Here is a 4,886-nt window from a genome sequence, read left to right on the forward strand (position 1 = left end):
GGGAATAGGTAACCTAGGAATGAGGGAAGCCAGCACCTGGGAAGTGCTGCTAGGACAATGCTCGTTACGATGTAAGATGGCAGAAAAGGGGAGATCCTGTCATGTGTGCCCCACCAGGCAGTGCTGCAAGAAGGGGAGTTGAAGGATATGCAGGGATTAGTTTTATTGCAAAGGCAAGGGATCCCTGCTTCCCAAGCCTGGTGTGCCAATAATCCCAGCATTGTACTCCAAAATCCAAAAGCTTCAATTGAAATGACACACAGAAAGAGCAGCTTGTCTCTGCTAGTGGCTCCAGGCCAAGCTGATAACAGGAACTGATTTTGTGCATTGCTGCGGGTGCTGAATTCTGTCTTTTGCATCCAGATAACTCAAGGCTGCTTTTCCCTTGAGCTTTACAAGATATTTTATTGTTCTGTTGGAATGTGACAAGTGGATCTGCGTGCATGCCAAAGCTATGAGGGTTTTCCATCCAGCAGTACTAATTTAATGCAGGCATTTCTGCTGGCCAAACCAGTATAAATCCTGTGACTATACTGAAAATCCTGCTTTTCAAAATCATTCCAGATTTCTTTTTATGATAGGTCTCCCCTACCTCACAAAACCGCCACCACCTCAGAATATGTCTGTGATGTGATAACTGAGATCAGAGGTGCCTGTTGGCCAAACTAAGCCCAGCAGTGAGGATGTGCTTACCTTGGTGCAGCAGTGGCAGTTCCTTTAGTGCTGGAACCTGACTGCTGCAAGTTTTTGGGCCACACTGTGGGCAATCTGCACAGTCTGGAAATAAGGCCACTGTTCCCTCTGAAAGCCTGCAGTGTAGTATTTTATGGCTGTGGGTTTGCCCAGAGCTGATGTTTACATGGGAACACGAAAAAAACTGTTTGGGCACTTATTCATGACAGTGATGCAGATAAGTTTCTTCTCAAAGGGAACTCAGATGGGTTTATCCGAAACCTTAGCTTGTGGAGTGCACCTTGACGACTGTTATGGCAGAGCTGGAAACAATGAGTCACCTGAAAGCATACATGATTGTAAAGGTTGACTCCGTGCTCCACAGTAGATTGTTTTCCTCACTGTTAATAAGCTTAAACCATTCTCTGTAATATGTCTAACCACAGATTTATTTAAATATTGGAGAGCCCTATCCAAGATAAAGTTCAAGAACAGATCCTGTAATACATACAACCAGAGATTGATTCGATTTAAATATTGGAGGACCTTATCCAAGACAAAGTTAGTCTTTAGTCTTAGCCATCCCCCAAAGACACATGTTGACCTTTGTACCTTTGCACAGACAAAGTGTGTGGCTGCGTGACCCAGTACACTGAAACGCAGCGTGATGGAAAAAAACATAGCCATGTTTATTCCAGCAACTCATCTCCCAGTGCACCAAACTCTGCCTCAGTATGCAGTTGTGTGTATTTCAGTGGCTGGGCTGTCTAAGTCTTCAGCAGGTGTGGAAATACCACAAGCAAATACACAGAGTGTTTCCAGTTCAGGTTCAGAGCTGCATCTTAGTCTGCCCTTTCTGCTCTAGCTTCACTGTGAACCTAAGGAATGCAGATGCAGGTATAAAACCCGTTTCTCTTTTCATGCCTGTGGATTCCTGAGTGGAAAAAGCACTGATAGTTAATTCTTGCTCTTTCCAGCAGACCTACTCTTCCTCTTCCAGAATGCTGAATATGCAGGTCTTTTTCATATGTGAAGGAATTTAAATCATAAAATCTAGACAGAAGCATGGACTTCAAAATAAAAGGAAATTAAATTGCAAATAAGCCTGAGAACTTACCTAACTATTGAGCAACCAGACTAATAAGGGTTAATAAACTCCAAAGATTAGACTTGCAAATTCAGTCTCTACATAACCAACCAGTTTTTCCAGGAAAAGGAAAGAAGTTGTGAAGGTGACTTGCAAAATATGTCTAAATATAATAAATATGCATACACATAGGGCTACTGACTGTAAAAGAATATGAGATGACAGAACAAAATCCAGGATCAGGTTTAAAAAATAAATAAATAAAACAAATCTAACATTTAAATTAAACTGGGCTGGATGCCAGTTCTCCCCATGACTGAAGCCTGACTCCTTATTAATCATGACATGTCTTCCACTGTAGTGTTCTGAATGTTTTTTGTTCTATTTCTCCTCCAATACGAAATAACAACTTCTGTACTTTGCCTGCTTTAATTTTTAATGTTCGTGAATACTGTCACCTTTTGAAAGGATTTTAGCAAAAGTAAAGAGGATTCAGGGCTTGGATAAATCTGATAAATCTCAGATTGTAGTACTCCGATATTTGAGGATCCCTGAAGCCAAAAATCCTGCTTATCTTCTATTCTTCACATTCTGCCCAAGTGATGCGCTGCCACAAAACCTTTCATGAAAGCTGCTGAGTTGAAAGCCATCTTCCAACCTGCCCAAGTAGAATACATATTCCAAAGCAACTGGCCCTTATTTTGTCTCTCAACTTCAGTTGCTTTTCTGGTCAAACTCACAGGTGCTGATCAAAGTACTTACAAGCACCAGATGTTTAATACTGACACTCCTCTCCGACATCTCCAGAACCCAAACTTACCTGCATAGACAAGTTTGTTTTCAAGATCTGTTATAATTGAGCACAAATAAATAATGTTCTCCTTGTGCTATGTTTTGTGAGGACTTTAATGTTCTACATGATGAAACTTTTAACTAATTTAGTACTTATTACCATTGATTCAGATAACCTATTCCATAATAACTAGAGCAATAAAACAGAGCAGATCCCCTTAGAAGATCACTGCAATACTGAACCATCTTTCCTGACAGCATATTGACAATACAATAATAACAATAACAATACCCTTCCCCAGAGATACTCACCCTCAGTACCTCTAGAAGCATTACTCAGTGTGAGCTCCTCCTTTCCACCCTCAGTGTAGTACTGAGCAGTTATTATTAATTTTCATTTTAAGCAAAAGGCCTATGGTTAAGAGAAGCTGAGAGCATTCAGGATCACACAGAAAGGCAGTGGTAAGACTAGATTTACAACATGAAGCTGAGTCAGACTCTTCTAAACCACACTCCCCCCATCCCAATTATCTAGCTATGCTATGCTAAAATCATCCTTGAGAAGAAGGGCTTTCTTTTAACCCCTCAACTAATTCCTGTTTATATATGTGTGTGTATGTGTATTTGCATGTGTGCACAGATGTACAGAACGGAGTAACAGCAGAGCATAACTGCATTTTTGACAGGCGTGTGCAAAAACTATATGACATCATGTGGGCAACGCAGCTATCTCCTGGTTTAAGTAACAAGGTCAGGCAGTGAAAACCCATGTCACCACCAAGGGGTACAGCTGCTTACTCATCTTTGCCCTGAGCAAAGCACCCACATGAGAAACAGCACAGCACATACCACAGCACCACATGGGCACGCTGACGTGGAGGAACGGACACATGCCCATATCTCTAATTGTGTTCTCCCCACCCTCAGTAAGCACAGCTGCCAGGTGCACGGGCCTTTCCTACCTACCTCTGGGTGTGCTCTACTTGCAACACACTTGGATGAACTGTGACGAATTGCTGCTCCTTGGACCTGTGGGATAACAGACAGCTGAGTTTAGTTGCAGGACAAACCCCAAATATACAGTCTTCACTCAGGTCTGCCAGGAAGTACTGGTTCTGAATGAGACTCATGTCATTATAACTAGATAGGATTACAACAGAGATTGATTCCGTTTATGGTATGATTTTTCATTTAGATCAAAAATGCTAAACACCAAGGATAGGGCCATTTCCTATCTGGCTTCTTTGGCTCATCCTAGTTCTCTCTGCAGTCACACATATGGAAACCAGCACACCCACACCCACAGTCAGCCACAGAACCAGTGCAGGGGGTGGTGCGTGCCCAGAGATGCATACAATCTCAGCTACGCTAACACAATTAATTATTTCCAGGATAATTGTATGCATCAGCCATGCTATCATCAGCGGTAATTGGAGAGCTGCTGCTCCCAAGTGTTACCACAGAGCACACAGCAAAGTGGTGATGATATGCACTGTTGCAGGTGTAGATTCATTGAATCACTTGAGTCGCAAGGGACCTTTAAAGGTCATATAGTCCCACTGCCTGCAGTGCACAGGGACACCCACAGCTCCAGCAGTGCTCACAGCCCCATCCCCTGACCGTGGGTATCAGCAGGGATGGGGCACCACCACCTCTGTGGGCACCCTGTGCAGTGCCTCATCACCTTTACTATAAAAACGTCTTCCTTTTACCCAGTCTAAACCTCCAGTCTTTAAGTTTGAAGTCATTTCCCCTCGTCCTTTCACAACAGACCCTGCTAAAGAGCCCGTCCTTCCTTTCTCACAGCCCCGTCAGACACTGACAGCCCGCCCTCAGCTCTCCCCTCTCCTCCATGCTGTGCAGCCCCAGCTCTCAGCCTGTAAAAATACTTTTAAAATACGTCTTTGTTTAAAACACCTCTATAAAACACATCTTTGTTAAATCCCTTCTTGATCTTCGTGCTTGAAGAAAGTGCTTAAGGTGGACAAAGGGCAAACGTCAAAGCTGAGCAAGATACCATTTTTAGCTATTTTTAACCTAAATGGGTATTCAGCCTCAAACAATAACTCAGTCCCTCTTTTGTGCTTCACTGTGACCACGTCCCAGCCCGGGGAGGAAGCGCGAGTTCAACAGTTACACCGATTTCCCTCCTCACTCACAGCTGCCACTCGGGCGCCCACCGACCGCCAGCGCGTCTCCGCGGCACCGCGCGGAGGCACCGCACGACACCAGGCGCAGCCGGCACCGCGACGGCGTCGAAGATCGAGCCGGACAACGCGCACGGCGCCAAAGGCCGGGCTGCGCGGGCGCACCGACCCGCTTCCCGCCCTTTGGG

The sequence above is a fragment of the Meleagris gallopavo genome, chromosome 17 (assembly GCF_000146605.3).
Source record: "Meleagris gallopavo isolate NT-WF06-2002-E0010 breed Aviagen turkey brand Nicholas breeding stock chromosome 17, Turkey_5.1, whole genome shotgun sequence".
NCBI lineage: Eukaryota > Metazoa > Chordata > Aves > Galliformes > Phasianidae > Meleagris > Meleagris gallopavo.